Source organism: Acomys russatus, chromosome 32 (assembly GCF_903995435.1).
Source record: "Acomys russatus chromosome 32, mAcoRus1.1, whole genome shotgun sequence".
Classification (NCBI taxonomy): domain Eukaryota; kingdom Metazoa; phylum Chordata; class Mammalia; order Rodentia; family Muridae; genus Acomys; species Acomys russatus.
The window spans coordinates 9,294,841-9,312,107 of record NC_067168.1 but is presented as its reverse complement, the minus strand read 5'-3'; positions in this window follow the sequence as shown (position 1 = coordinate 9,312,107).

The window sequence follows — 17,267 nt, the reverse complement described above, 5'->3', positions numbered from 1 at the left end:
CACAGGGATTGTCTGGAAAAAAAATCACATAATCAAACAAAGTTTGTTGTCAGCATTGCTTGTTTTTCAGACAAAGCAAAAGATAAGTCACAGTATGTTTAGAAACATCACATCTGAAAAGCAGTTCCATAACATAAACAGATTGCTTAGCCCAGTGGCACACTGTGTTAGGTATTTTCTTTCAAATGTCTATATCTGCCAAATGCTATCTATGGGTAGGTAGATTATAGTATATGCAAATCATCGAAGAAAAGTCACAGCATCAATGTACTCCTAAAGCCTTGAGAAGGGAGCATGATAAGGAATAAAATAAAACACAGTTCATTTCAGCCTTCCTGCTGGCCTGCTTCTGTCTTTCTGGGACCCTCAGTGCAGACAAGCTCTCAAAAGTATTACACACTGTTCAAGAGAACTCTCCATTAGTGACTGTTACAAGTCACATACTTTGTGTGTATATACCTATGTCTGCATGTATGTATGTATGTGTCTCCAGCCTTGCTTGTTATTTGGCTTTCTTCCATACATAGGAACAGACTTTGCCTTCCAGAATCAGAGATGGTATGTGGACAGTGGGAGAGCCTAGCATTACAACTCAGCCTTGAGAGTGGGAGAGGCTACATAAGTCAAACTGCCCAAACACCGTAAGTTCCCTAAATGCACATAAACTTACTAAAATCACAAACACAAAGGAAAGTAAACAAAAAAGTCCTTAACATCCTTTCAACCTTATTGTTGCATACAAAACAGTGGGTTTCATTTAATATTATTCACATATATGTATCATTATATTTTGTTCATATTTTCTCTTCCTTCCTTACCTTGTCCCTTCTCACACATCTCAGTGGTTTTCTTCCTTCCCCCAAACAGTCCTGGGTCTGCTTCCATGTCATACAACACACACACACACACACACACACACAGAGAGAGAGAGAGACAGACAGACAGACAGACAGACAGACAGACAGACAGACAGACAAATAGACAGAGACAGAGAGAAAGAGATAGAGACAGAGACAGACTCACACATATACATATGGAGAGATCTATATTTTATATATGAGAAGATATGGTACTTATCTTTCTGATTTATTTCACCTAAGATAAAATTTTTACTGTTACACCTGTTTTTCCCTCAAGAGACGTAGTTTTCTTATTTACTCATGAATAAAGTCCTGTTGTCTATTTATGCTACTCTTCTTGCATGGCCCTACAGTGACTTAGGGGCCTCCGCTTCCCTGTGTGGGCTTGTAAGATTCTCAGTCATATTGTCTTCCTTAGATTTGTCAGTTTAAAAATGGTTTCTCCCAAGTATGCTGTGTTTTAAGGTGGCAGTTAGAAAAGGAGACCTGTGATTTAAAGTCTTGTCTCAGTTCTTCCTTAATCTATTTGCTATTAGACACCATGAAGGAAGGAGGAGACTGTAAGTAGAATTCAATATATGTAAGTTTAGTATTCCTACTTCTGTGAGGAAAAACTTAATGGCTTTTCATGCAGTTTAATCAACATTCTGGCCTTTGACTTTGCTGTATAGCAGTTTTCTTTGAGATTAAAAACTCCATTTTGAAGGGGAGCTGATTAAGACATAGGATGCTGGATAAAACAATAGGATGATCTAAGGGGAGATAAAACATTCTGTTCTGTAGGGATACTCCTTAAGCTCAGGAACTGAACAATTTAAAGGTGCCAGGGAGCCCCTGAAACTAACTAGATACCACAGGCTCTTTGTTTTCAAGCAAATATGTTTCAAGGATTCCTGAAACACACACACACACACACACACACACACACACACACAGAGAGAGAGAGAGAGAGAGAGAGAGAGAGAGAGAGAGAGAGAGAGAGAGAGAGAGATGATCAGAGATGGGATAGTTCAGCAGACTAGCATAGTCATTAGAAAGAAACAGAGAGCTGCCAAACTGTCTGAAAGAAAGAGATACCAGATGAGTTCCCTGAAAGTGGCTCAGATCTGCTGAACTTCCTACAGACGTGCAGTGCACTCAAGATTTCTACCTTAGTGAACTGATACCCATCCTGGGGTTGGCATTTGATGATCCAGCTGAATTTGAGTCATTCTTACTTCTGTAAGTAACCTTTCACAATGTTCATGTAAGATACTATGATAAAATGCATTGGCCAAAGTTAGATTTTGGTAGTATCTTTACCTTGGTCTATCATTGGTTCTATATTTAGGATGAGAAGATGTTTGTTCACATCTCCTCAGAAATAGATCATGCCCTTAAGAGGCAAATATATTATACAGATCCCCAAATGGAAAACTGTTTAAAAGACATAGATATAAAGTAAGGATTAAAGAAATTCAATTCTATTCTGAGACACTCATATTATCAGAAAATTGGCATAGGTTTTCCATTTCGAAAGGATCAGAGTTTCTTTTTCTCCTTAGCACAGGAAGCTTTTATCTTTGCTGATACAAATCATTATTTTCAGTATATTACACTTTACTAAATCCATGTAATTTGTTTACAAATTAAGTACAACTTTTCTTTTCCCCCACTTTGTTCAGCAATATTTCAAAAAAAAAAAAAAACCATAGTGGTACAACTTCATGAATAATTTCATCTTAAAAATAAATATAATTAATTATTTCACTGTTTTGGACCACTTCCACTGGAAGGGATTGTAGAATGAGATTGCAGACAATCAAACAGCCACAGGTTTAGAAAGAAAGAAAAACAACAACAACAACACGAAAAGGGACATACAGATAAGAAAAGCCTTGAGAGTCACATCTGGTTGAAAACACTTTGGAAATAGTTTGTACTCTTTTTGAAATAACTTTTACAATAGATGAGCATATTTGGCAAGAACAATAGATCTAAGTGAAACACTGACAACCCTTCTGAGGCAAGTTCCCTGTTGTCTGTTAAATTTAGTATGTGGAACTAAGCCCAGAGACAGCGTTGGCTTCTAAAAATTAGCTTTCTGAAAGTGCATGCTTGTAATCTCCAATGTTGAGGACCAGAGACAGCTGGATCCCCAGAGTTTGCTGGGTAGCTAGACCAGCTGAATCAGGGAGCATCCAGTTTAGTGAGAATCCCTTTCTTGTGGTAATAGAGAGGAAATTGAGGAAGATATCTGAAGACCTCTTTGAAGACCTTTCTGGCCTCTGCATGTTGACACATGTGTATGGGCAACTGTACACTTGTAGGCATGTACCGTGTACACACACAGCATGGGCAATATGCAATTCGTGCAAAATAAAATAAATCATACTTTAAAAAGTAATTAAGTGGAAGAGAGAAGGAAATTATAGTGGTCAAATTGCTTTTCCACGTGCATCTTTGTTAGCTGAACACAAAGTTACATGGATGCTTTTTTGGAATTAATTTAAACATCCCCTGCTTTAAAATTATAGGTTCTATTTTAAGAAAAGGGAAATTGCTTATTAAATTGTATAGAAATCACTATATGTGCAATCTGTGCCTGGGAAACACTAGCCCTTCTCTATCTCCCTCTAATTTGTGTGATATGCCTACTGCTATAATTTACACTTTGAAAAACAGTATTCACTACTGAAAACATGTGTTTGTTCTTAAGATATTTAAAAACACGTTACAAACATACTACATTAGACAAAAAAAACTAACTTATTTATAATTGAGAGATGAATGGTAATTATATTTGGCTGGTCCTCAGCAGTCATCCGCCCCCTGTTGCAGGGGTATTTTAACCACCTACACAACTCATTTCCATAAAGCACTTTATGCTGAATTTCTCTATGTTCTGAACATTCTCAAGCTGTGATGTTTAAAAGACAAAGGACAGACAATGAGTTTGGTTTGTAAAGTCCTTGTTTCTGATGTATTCTGCTAAACACTCTATGCAGTATATAGAACATCAAAGGAAACTTTCAGACTGTGCTGGTATTCTCCTTTTTTAAATATTTTATTAATTTATTCATGTTACATCTCAATTGTTATCCCATCCCTCGTATCCTCCCATTCCTCCCTCCCTCCTGCTTACCCCCTACTCCCCTCCCCTATGTCTGTGACTGAGGAGGACCTCCTCCCCTGTATATGCTCACAGGGTATCAAGTCTCTTCTTGGTGACCGGCTATCCTTCCTCTGGGTGCCACCAGGCCTCCCTGTCAAGGGGACGTGGTCAGAAATGGGGCCCCAGAGTTTGTATGAATGTTAGACCTCATTCTCCACTCAATGGCAGAGAATGTCCTGTCCACTGGCTAGGTCTGGGTAAGGGTTCCAAGTTTACTGCCTATATTTTCCTTGGCTGGTGCCATAGTTTGAGCAGGACCCCAGGACCCAGATCCACCCATCATAATATTCTTCTTGTAGGTTTCCAGGACCCTCTGGATCCTTCTATTTCCCCATTCTCCCATGTTTCTCTCACTTAAAGTCCCAATAGGATGCCCTCTCCTCTGACCCATTTCCTGGTAATTAAAGTCTTTCATGGGACATGCCCCTTGGGCTAGTGTCTCGATATAAGTGAGTATACACCATTTGGCGCTTTCTCAGAAAAATGGGAGTACAGCTTCCTCAAGACCCAGCTATTCCACTCCTTGGAATATAGCCAGAAAATGCTCTACCACACAACAGGGACATATGCTCAACTATGTTCATAGCTGCCTTATTCATAATAGCCAAATCGTGGAAACAGCCTAAGTGTCCCTCAGTAGAAAAATGGATAAAGAAACTGTGGTTCATTTACACTATGGAATACTATTCAACGATTAAAAACAAGGAATTCCCGAAATTTGAGGACAAATGGATTGAACTAGAAATTATCATGAAGAGTGAGTTCACCCAGAAGCAAAAAGAGACAAATGGTATTCTCTTCTGCTAAGCCCAAGCACTTAAAGAGACCTTCCTAAGCAGATAGAACACAGCAAGCAGGAAAACAGCAAACATTTGAAGGGCAGGCTTTATTGTGAATATGTATATCAGGGAGGTTCAATGGGCTGAATTAATATATGACGGCTTTCTCTTGTCTCTTCCCCTCAGATAAAGAGATGTTACCCTATCATGATGGGCTTGTAGCCTAAGTGTCGTTACCTTCAGCTAAAGAGTAAATATTTATCTCTCAGAGCATCACTGTGCATTGTGTTGATGCTGTTCCCATGGTATTCATCAATAGGAGTAGAGAGACCCTGTCAGTCATAGCAAGTGGGAGATTTAAACTGAGCTTGATTAAAAAAACAAAGAAACATGCTCTTGATGAAATGAATTTTTTTTTGTCAAACGAAGAAAATTATTTGCTGAGTTTTGCCATCTGCCAAGTATTGAAAGAGTAAATTACAAGTATCCCCTCCAGATATTATAACTTCACAGTGTCTTTAAAAATAACTATTTGGTATTCTATTGTGCATATCAATATATGTGCTAATGAAACTATCAAGAGGAGAAAAACCCTCTTACAATCTGATTTGTTTTCAAATGCAGCTGCCTTCTTAACTCTGAATTGTATAGCTAACTAGTCAATGTTTAATTTTATAGGTTAACTTATGTTTGAGGTTATCTTCTACTTTAGGGAAATTGGTCTGGTTTTTTTTTACAATTAATTGTACATAATGAAATAAGTTATTAATACATACATTGTGTCATAAGAAAACCAAACCGGCCAGGCGTGGTGGTGCACGCCTTTAATCCCAGCACTCAGGAGCCAGAGGCAGACAGATCACTGTGAGTTCAAGGCCAATCTAAGCGAGTCCAGGAAAACCAAAGCTAACACAGAGAGACCCTGTCTCGAAACACCCCCCAAAAGAAAGAAAGAAAGTAAGAAAGAAAGAAACAAAGAAAGGAAGGAAGGAAGAAAGAAAGAGAGAGAGAGAGAGAAAAAAAATGAAACTGGGAACAAGATCAATAAACAAATTTTAGAGTCACGGGATATATTAACAGAATTCAACTTCAATAGTAGGTATTTTTGAAGTGATATCATCAAATCTCTAGCTGAAAATTTCTCTGCTTATCACTCCAAGTACCACTGCTTTTATCAAGGTCATCAACTACTTCCATGTCACCCAAACACAATGATAATGGCTCCATGTTTCCATGGACCACCTCTCAATATGTCTTCAAGTTAACCATTTCATTCCCATGAACTCTAGCATCGTCATGCTTCATATTTATTTGTTGTCCCATTAGCCATCTGTCACCAAATGCCTGAGGTCACTTTCCCTATTCCACCCAACACCAGTCATATATATTTTTAAATTTTTGTAATAAGACATTTTTTTTTGTTTTACTTCTTTTTTTTATTAATTTATTCTTATTACATCTCAATGTTTATCCCATCCCTTGTATCCTCCCATTCTTCCCTCCCCCCACCCCCATTTTCCCATTATTCCCCTCCCCTATGACTGTTCCTGAGGGGGATTACCTCCCCCTGTATATGCTCATAGGGTATCAAGTCTCTTCTTGGCAACCTGCTGTCCTTCCTCTGAGTGCCACCAGGTCTCCCCCTCCAGGGGACATGGTAGAATAAGACATTTTAAACGTTATTCTCTGGATACAAAGACTCTGGGTTTCAAAACAGTTTCAATTTGTCTTTATTTTCTTTAAAAAAAATTTAGTCTTTGAGATTACAACATAATTCCTTCATTTCCCCTTCCTTTTTATCCTTTGAAACCCCCTCATATAACCACCAGCCCTTGCTCCCTTTCAGATTCATAGCCCCCTTTCTATTTTCTTTTGTTCTTAAAGCTAACATATTAACTAATAAGTTTCATTATGCATTTTTATACATACTTTGTTCTTATTGGTCCTTCTTCTCCAATCCCTTCTCACATCCCCATCTTGTTATTCTTGGTCACTGTCCTCCCCACAATAGCTCTTTCTATGCTTTCTCTTCACACATATTCTATTATTCTTGATTTAACCCAATGTCCCCTTTAAGATTCTTCTTCCTCTTTCTCATTCTATGCATTCTACATACACAAAGCAAAATCTCAGAACTTCACATGAAAGCAAATTTTATTTGTTTCACCAAGGCTCATTTTTTTTTATTTCGTAAGAGTTTTACTATTATTTCTTTATTTTAACTATGTGTAGGTGTGCACATAAGTACAGGTGAATATGGAAGCCAGAGGATTGGATATTCCGGGAGCTAGAATTACAAACAGATGTGAGCGACCTAAATGGGTTCTGAAAATCCAAATCTGGCTGTCTGCAAGAGCAAGACATGTGCTTAACTGTCGAGACATCTCTCAAGCACTTGACCTATTATACTATTTATCACAGTCATTCTTCATTCTATCCATTTTCCCGAAAATGTCAGAATTTCACTTTTCTTTATGGGTGAATAAAATTCCATTGTATATAGGTACCTCATTTTCATTATCCATTTATCTGTGGATGAGAATCTTTGCCACTTCCATTCCTTGACTATTGTGAATATTGAAACAATGAATCTCAGCGTGTGCGTGTCCCTATGGTGAGATTTAACGTGTCCTCTAGGAATCTACCAAGGAGAAGTACAACTACAGTGTAAGGTAGGTCTGTTTTAGCTTTGTGAGCATCTTCCATATTGACTTTCTTAGTAATGGCATCCATTCACATCCCTACCAACAGGAAATAAGGCTTGTCCCTTACCCACACCCTTGCCAATGCTTGATACTTTGCTTTCTCCAAGTTAGACACTCTGACAGGAGTGAAATAGAATCTGAAAGCAGCTTTAATTCCTATCTCTGATGTCTATGGGTCTGAACACATTTACAAGTATTTTTTGTTGTCTCAAGCTCTCATCTATCCCTGCTTTCTAAGTGGCCCCTTTTCATAGACTTCCTTATATTTACAGGGTGCTTAGATCCCATTGATCCATCAGTCTAGATTTTCACTCTCAGCATCTCTGGCAGCTGACTTCAGAGAATCACTTCAGTGTTCACATAACCAAAGCAGACCTTTTCTCCCCCTAAAAACTCCCACCCTTTGTTCTTTATAACACCAGCACTCAAAATACTTTAATCCTATATCCAAATCTACCTTTAAATGTTTCCTTGCCTTTTCTTTCCTCCTATATTACCAATGCAGGCAATTCAAAATTCAAATTGTTGGTTTTTTTTTAACCCTTCACTCTTTTTCATCTCCACTGTTCCATGTCTTCTTTACAACGTCACCATAATTCTCTTTGGCTACTCCAATAAAATCCTTACCACTACCCAATACTCAGACTAGGCAACAACAGAGATTATGTGTGTTCAATGAATCAGGTTAGAAAAATCACTTTCTTAAAAAGTAATCCAGTTCTATGTTACTTAGCTTATGAGAAAACATCTGGACTAATCTTTGCCAGTCTCATAAGATTCTGGGCTTTTTGTCATGTTCCAATCATACCCCCCCCTACTTCAGTGTTCTAAGCTCCCTCCAACTACAAACCTATACTACCTATTCTTTCTATTTCCTAAGGCCTTTTCCCAGACACTTCACACAGTGTCTAATCCTTCCCATGAGGAATGTGGACTACCTGTTTCCTCAAAGAACTATTTACTGGACATTAAATTTGAAGTATAGCTTCCCCTTCTTTTCAAACCAAACATTGATATGATGCTATCATGTTTTGTAATGATATTCACTAGCTGATAGCTTCATTTCTTTGTCTTCCTCAGCTGGAAGAGAAGTGTCAAGTAGACAGGTACCTTGCCCATTGAATGCACTGTCGTATGTCAGCATCTGGAACAGGGACCGGAATGTGATATAGTAAATACTGTTGTGCTGCCTAATGTGGACATTAGAACAGTGGCATCCCCAAGAGAGGCTCTCATTGGAGAAGTGCATGACCACCTTGTCAGTCTGTTTGTGTACATAAAATTAACTCTGCATTGTTGTCTTCTTCATTAATTTACTTATATGTTCATTTTATATCCCAATCTCACCTCTACTCCCTCATCCCCTCCCTGGCCCACCCTCCCATCCTCTTCCCCAATAGCTCCTCCCAACCCACTGTGCAACATTAAATTGCATCAAGACTAAGTGCCACCTCTTTCACTAAGGTAAGACAAGGCAGCCCTGCTAGGAAAACAGGATCCAGATGGAGGCAACAAAGTCCTATTCAAAGATACCTCTGACTCCAGTTGTTAGGAGACCCACTTGAGGACCAAGGAGCTTGTCAGCTTCATTTGTATAGGGAGCCTAGGACTAGTTCATGCATGTCCTTAGGTTGGTGGTTCAGTCGTTTATGAGTCCCCACGGGCCCAGGCTGGTTGGCTAGTAGCTCTTCTTGTGGTGTCCTTGACCTCTCCAGCTACCTCAATCATTTACCTAACTCTTCTACAAGACTTCCTGACTTCTGCCTAATGTTTGGCTGTGGGTCCCTGAATCTGTTTCTATTCTAAGATGGATGAAGCCTCTCAGATGACAGTTATGCTAGATTCCTGCCTGCAAGACGTTAATAGTGTCAGGGGTTGGGTCTCTCCCATGGGGTGGGTCTCAAATTGGGCCAACCATTGGTTGGACATTACTTCAATCTCTGTTCCATTTTTTATCCCTGATCATCTTGTAGGCAGGAAAATGTTGGGTTAAAGGTTTTGTGGGTGGGTTGATGTGCTCCTCCCTCTGCTGGAAGTCCTGCCTAGCTACAGGATGTAGCCACATCAGTCTCAATATTTCCCATTGCTAGGAATCTCAGCTAGGGTCACCCCATATCTTCCCAGGAGCCTCCCCCATTCCATTCTCCAGCTTGTCCCAATTCTGGTTTTAATCTTGTTTCCATCTGTCATTTATTCTAGAGCCTTTGGTTAAATATATTTCTTTAAATTAGAAAAAATACTGCTTTGTATTAGTTCAATTAATAAATAAATTATTTCTTCTCATACGGATACTCTCCTCAGCACAGAGATTGCAACAGTGAACAATATAAGCAACTGTCCATTCTAATAATATATATTCTAATAATATATATTCTAATAATATATATTCTAATAATATATATTCTATCAGAACATAGAAGCCAGAATTAATAAAGATATGCCATGGACATATTAAAAGGGAAAATAAAACAAGATATAGAGATCATAGACTCTACTGAATAAAAAAGTGAAGCATTAGCTAGTATAGCCTTCTTGAGTTAATAGATGGATAAATTAATGGAGAGAGGAAGGAAGGAAGGAAGGAAGGAAAGATGGAAGGAAGGAAGGAAGGAAAGAAAGAAGGAAGGAAGGAAGGAAAGATGGAAGGAAGGAAGGAAGGAAGGAAAGATGGAAGGAAAGAAGGAAGGAAGGAAGGAAGGAAAGAAGGAATGGACAATTAGTGATAAGATCTGGAGACAATTGGGAAGTATGTATGGCTGGAAAGGAATGAGTGAGGGGGGGAAAGCTGGGGAAAATGAGCCCACAGAGGTGGTTGCAGGGTCCATCCTAAGAACACCACAGGAGGTATACAGGCTGTTCCGTCTGCAGGACTGGGCAGCACTGGGAGGTTCAAACTGATGGACAGAGCGGAACTTCCCTGTCAGTGTCTCTCCGGAGACTGTCTTGAGAACTGATGTGAGGGAAAGAAGGATGAACTCACGCAGATGAGGTAAGATATTTCTCTCTGTGTGGCATCTGTGAATGTTTTTAAAAGGCAGCACGTTGTTCTGGATCTTGACAAAGGTTCTTGCCCACCTCCATCCATGCTTAGCTAAGGCAGTAACACGCATGTCTAATGGGAAAGCATGCCCAGCAGGAGACGGAGAGTGAGAGAAGAAGTGGGGACAGGAAAAGAGTCAGCATATTAATACCAAGAGCCCAGAGGAACCTGGGGGAGGTAACTGTAACTTCATGTTAAAGCAGTTTTGACTGTGTTTATAAAGTATGTAGACATCCTTATAAAACTCGTCACATCTAACATGCATATTTACAGTCCCCAAATCAGATTGCCACATTATAAACATTGTTTCATTGTTCTCTTTATCACACACAAGAAAGTGAGGTTGTGCAGAGACCACTAGACGCTGGTCCATTTTAGGTAACAAGTGAAATGCTGATGAAGGGAAAAGAAGGCTGTTTGTAACTAGTGACCTGAAAGTGTTAAAGGTAAAGGCAGATACAATAAATACAAAAGAATAAAGGCAAAACCACTAGGTGAGAAACAGTTTGTGTGTATTAATTTTTCATCAACAATTCTCACAATAATGTCATAAATATTAGGTCCTGTGATCACTTATTTGGGGAAGAAATGCTTGCTGCTCTTCTGCTTTTCATTGTGTCGAGTCGTTATTATATTAATAAATCTTTAACCAAAGAAACTCACTCTGACCTCTCTCTGTAAAAGTGAATTAGGAGTACTCTAAAACATTTTGGAGTTTAGGATGCTGTAAGTCCCGTTCTGTCTCAGTTGCGGTGCATAGGCACAGTGACATAGTCTAACCACATTACAGCCCCACATTTGTCTATAGTTATAGCATACCCAGGTACAGTAAAACCTGTTCTGAAAATAAGGCTTATGTTGTTCATGATGCTGAGAAGAGACAGCCTGAAACAATGTTTTTAAACACTCCTCCTCTCCACAAATGAAACAGAAAGCAGTAGCAAGTAGGCAAAAGAAAATACTTTGTCATCAAAACTTACCAAAAAACAAACAAACAAACAAAAACAAAACAGTCACTGTGGTTTTCATTAAATGAAAATCTGATCATAATAAATTATTTTCTACACCAGTAAAAGTGCATCCTTTAACAGTTGAGGGGGAAAAACTGTCCATTTTCTGTATATCAACAACACTCTCTCCTTTTCTTTTATAAAATGGGACCTGGTCTTTGGACTACCTTCCTAAATCTCTAAAGTGAACAATTAAAAAATTAAGCATTTTATAAAAAAAAAAAAAAAACACCGCTTTCCTGGTTAGTATTTACCATAATAATTAATAAAGATTAAAAGCATAAAAAAGAATGGTAAATTTAGAAAACAAGATTGAACAATGCCATGACCAGGTGTGTAGATGTCAAAACCACCTGGAGCTTTCCTGTCCTTCTGTTTGAAATCAGTCAGAGAAACATTCCTCCCAAATGTTCTTTAGCCTGATCTCATCTTTGGTACCTCAGTCATGAGAAAACCAGGCCTTTCATCTTCCACTATTCTTCTCCTGAATCATTGTGATGTTACTGAGGGCCACAGTCTCCTTTGCCTCCAGCCTCTGCTTTGGTTTTCTCCTTTATTGCTTTTTCACTGCAGGCTCAGTATGAACGGAGACTAGACTCACTAGACACTCGCAGTCCATTAGAAGGTAATAAGAAGCTATCAGGCTCATAGGAGGAAAAAAGACCAAACTATGTTTGAAAATAGCAATGGAGAAGTGTATGGAAATGAGAGCCTTTGGTCCAGCTTTTACTGGGAGATTTAATCGTCTCGTGTCCTTACTTAACCTCTGCTGTTCTCTCAAGTAAATTACCTATATTATGTTGTTTCAAGAGCTGGAGGGAGAGTGCAGAGAAATGTGAGGGAATGCAGTAGACAGCGGACTGAAGCAAGTGAGGACATCGTCTGGCCTCACAGTGCAGTATGCTAGCAGAAGGTGTTTAGGATCACATGAGTGCCGCTCAAGAGACAAGGAAGCCAAATCTATTCAATGGAAAAACGATAGCATCTTCAACAAATGATGCTGGTCCAACTTGATGTCTACATGTAGAAAATGCAATTAGACCCATATCTGTCACCATGTACAATACTCAAATGACCAAATGAGTGGGGCTTCATCTCTGTGTCTTCAATTCGATGCCATTGATCCACCAGCCTATTGCTGTGCCAGTACCATGCTGTTTTATTACTGTTGCTCTATAGTACAGATGAAGATCAGGTATGGAGATTCCTCCTGAAGATCTTTTAATGTATAGAATTATTTTTCTATTTTGGGCTTTCTGTTTCTCCATATGAAGTTGAGAATTGATCTTTCAATGCCTTCAAAATATTTTATAGGTATTTTGATGGGGATTGCATTGAATCTGTAAATTGCTTTTGGTAAGATGGCCATTTTTACTGTGTTAATTCTCCTGATCCATGAACAAGGTGGATCTCTCCATCTTCTAATGACATCTTCAATCTCTTTCTTCAGAGATTTAAACTTTTTTCAAATAAGTCCTTTACTTGCTTGGTTAGAGTACTCCTAGATATTTTATATTGCGTGTGGCTATCGTGAAGGGTGTAGTTTTCCTAATTTCTTCCTCTGCATGTTTGTCATTTGTGTATAGGATAGCTACTGACTTTTTTGAGTTAATTTTATATCAAGCCAATTTTCTGAAGGTGTTTATGAGCTGTATGAGTTCTCTGGTGGAATTTTGGAGGTCACTTATATACACTATCATATCATCTGCAAATAGGGATAATTTGACTTCTTCTTTTCCCATTTGGATCCCCCCCCCACTGGCATAGGAGACAATTTCCTGAACAGAACACCAACAGCCCAGGCCTTAAGGTCAACAATTAATAAATGGGACCTCATGAGGTTGAGAAGCTTCTGTAAGGCAGGAGACACTGTCAAAAGAACAAAGTGACATCTTACAGACTGGGAAAAGATCTTCACCAACCCTTCATCTGACAAAGGTCTAATATCCAAAATATATAAAGAACTCAAGAAATTAAACACCACCAAAGCAAATAACCCAATTGAGAAATGGGGCTCAGAACTAAACAGAGAATTCTCAACAATGGAATATCAAATGGCTGAGAAACACTTAAGAGAAATGCTCAACCTGCTTAGTCATCAGAGAAATGCAAATCAAAATGACACTGAGATTCCATCTTACACCTATCAGAATGGCTAAGATCAAAATTTCAAGTGACACCACATGCTGGGGAAGATGTTGAGAAAGAAGAACAGTCCTTCATTGCTGGTGGGAATGCAAACTAGTACAGCCATTATGGAAATCTATCTGGCTCTTCCTCAGAAAACTGGGTATGAGGCTTCCTCAAGACCCAGCTATTTCACTCCTTGGAATATACCCAGAAAATGCTCCACCACACAACAGGAACATATACTCAACCATGTTCATAGCTGCCTTATTTATAATAGCCAGAACATGGAAATAGCCTAAGTGTCCCTCAGTAGAAGAATGGATAAAGAAACTGTGGTACATTTACACTATGGAATACTATTCAGCTATTAAAAATAAGGAATTCCCAAAATTTGTGGACAAATGGATTGAACTAGAAATGATCATAATGAGTGAGTTAACCCAGAAGCAAAAAGTGTCAAATAGTATATACTCACTTATATTGAAACACTAACCCAAGGGGCATGTCCCATGAAAGTCTTCACGTACCTGGAAAATGGGCCGGAGGGGAGGACATCCTATTGGGACTTTAGGTGAGAGAAGCATGGGAGAATGGGGAAATAGAGGGTCCTAGAAACCTATAAGAAGAACATTATGATGCCCGGATCTGGGTCCAGGGGCTCTGCTCAAACTATGGCAGCATCCAAGGACAATATAGGCAGTAAACTTCGAACCCTTAACCAGATCTAGATGATGGACAGGACATTCTCCACAGTTGAGTAGAGAGTGGGGTCTGACTTTCATGTGAACTCTGGTGCACCATTTTGACCACGTCCCCTTGATGGGGAGGCCTAGTGACACTCAGAGGAAGGATAGCAGGTTACCAAGAAAAGACTTGATACCCTATGATCATATACAGAAGGAGGAGGTCCCTCTCAGTCACAGACATACAGGAGGGGAGTAAGGGGATAATGGGAGAGAGGGAGGAATGGGAGGATACAAGGGATGGGCTAACAATTGAGATGTAATATGAATAAATTAATAAAAAAGAAGTTGAATCACTAAAATCTGACTCTTGCATGCCACTGCCATGAAGCAATATGCTTTTTCATTTACACATTTGCATGTACCTTAATGTACATAGCACTGATAGAGATTTTTAAAGAATGGCTTATAATTTTCAATACTTAATATTATTATTTAACACACATTTCAATTCATTCATATTTACTTAAAATACATGTGAAGACTGACACCTTAGGGCACATGTTTTTCTGTACCCAAGGATTTTGAAAGAATTAAATGAAGTATGCAGAATCTAGACTTTTCTTTTGTCATTTCATGAATTATTCATTCTCTAACTTTCCCACCTTCTGAGGAATTTCTTATCTGAAGCCAGGCATGGTGGAACAGGCCTTTAATCCTAGCACTCAGGCGGTAGAAGCAGATAGATCTCTATGGGATAAAGGCCAATGCTAGTCTGGTCTACACAGCAAGTTGCAGGCTAGCTACAGTTGTATAATCACAGCCTGTATTAAAAAATAATAATTTCTCACTTGAAATTTATTATGTCAAAAAGAGTAATTAAATAGTCAAATTAGATAATTGAGAGTAATAATTAAATTTTTAGGCTTGCAAAACCTCTATTCAGAGTAATTGACTCACTTAGATTTTCTATATTCAATTTTCTGGAGAAACATAATTAGTGTTTGATATTTCAAAATATATATTACTTAAGCTAAAGCATATATGTATACATTATTCATATGTGAAAGCTTCAACCTATGGCAAAGTCAATATAGTCTCAAACATAAATCCATGATTAAGAGTCATTTCTGTGTTTTAATCTATTTTATAATTGAAATCTCTTTAAGACTGAGAAATAAGGATATAGCAAAATAAACAAAGAAAAATTACTATTATCAAGAGAAATTTAAACTACAATTGTTAATAAGAAAGATTAATCCAGCTGCAATAGTTTTGAGATATACTTCTAGCTGTGTTTTCTTTAGTACTATGTAGAATTTTTGTAGTTTCGGGGGATCCTTAAAGTTTTTATGATATGAAATTTAATATAATTGGGGACCATTGAGATGGCTCAGGGCCTAAAGATAATTTCCATTAAACTTGGAGACCTGTGTTGCTCAATCCTTGAAGCCTGCATCATGGAAGGAGAGAACTGACTCACACAAGTTGCCCTTGACTTTCACATGTGTGCACACATGAATTTACAACATAAAAAGAGACATACACACAAATGAAACAATGTGCAGGAAAATTTTTATTTAATTTCATCACAGTATGTCATAATAAAAGTGTCATTTAAACTAAGCATAGTGGCACATGCCTTTCATCTCAGCAGTCAGGGAGACAGAGGCAGGCAGATGGCTGAGTTCTAGCCCAACCTGGTCTACAGAGCAAGTCCAGGACAGCCAGGACCGTCACACAGTAAAACCCTGTCTCAAACAAAACTAGAGACGAAACAAAACAAAAAGAAGCGTCATTTAAAACAACACTGTTTCTAAAAGCAAAGTTGCCAGGGATGGTGGCACACAACTGTACTCACTAGCCCAGGGCAAGAGTGTGACAGAATTGATGCCAGCACGGCTAAATAATAAGTTGAGTGGCAGCTTGAATACATAGCAAATTCTCTCTTAGGAATTTCACATAAAAACAAACAAAAATTATACAATATACAATGGGTCAGTTATTACAAATTATGTCAAGTTACTTCTCAACTTATATTAATAAATAATCCTGAATATTAGTAGTAAATGACTATCATTTATTATATATGTTATATTACATATACTATATATGCATATGTATTATATATGTGTGTATGTATATATATATATATGTATATATAAAGAGAATGTTTGTGTTCATGGGTAGAATTTATGATGTTAATGATCATTAATTGGAAACTAATTTCAATTGGGTTGTTCCAAAGGGCTGTATATTGATCCACCATATGTTCCACACATGTTCCGTTGTAATCGCACCTCCACCATCAGTCACTGTGACGGCCATTTGTAGTTTCATCTCTAATGGTAAGTCTTGAGGAACTTTGTTTTCCCTTTTTAGTATTTTCATAATTTATAATTATTTTATATGACCCTTGTTTTGTTACTATTCTAGGTATATTCATACTTTCACTAGTTTACTGAGTATTGATCACAAGCACAACCCCTGACATACACTGCTTCACTGCCCTAATTCATGCATGTAAACATTCTCCATGATCACAGAAGGGACATAAGTTTAGGAAGTATCTTTAAGTTTTAAGTTAATCTTATTAAGAAAACCACATAGAACACCAACAATAGTTAATTTGTATTTCATTACTTTGGAATTTTTCTACTTTCTTTTGTATAAAAGTTGCAAGGCCTGGAAAGCAAGAATATTGGTAATTGTTATGCTTTATTTCTGTCCTATCTAAACAAAACCTCCAAGACCTTTCTGACTGGCTCACTTGTCCTCCCTGCTTTGCAGGTTCCTGTGAGTGTGAAATATGTCACTGTGAATGCAGCTGTGCAGTTTTCTACCTCATAGCTGCTGATACCTCCATGTAGCCAGGCACTATGCATCTTACTTAAAGTTTCACTTCC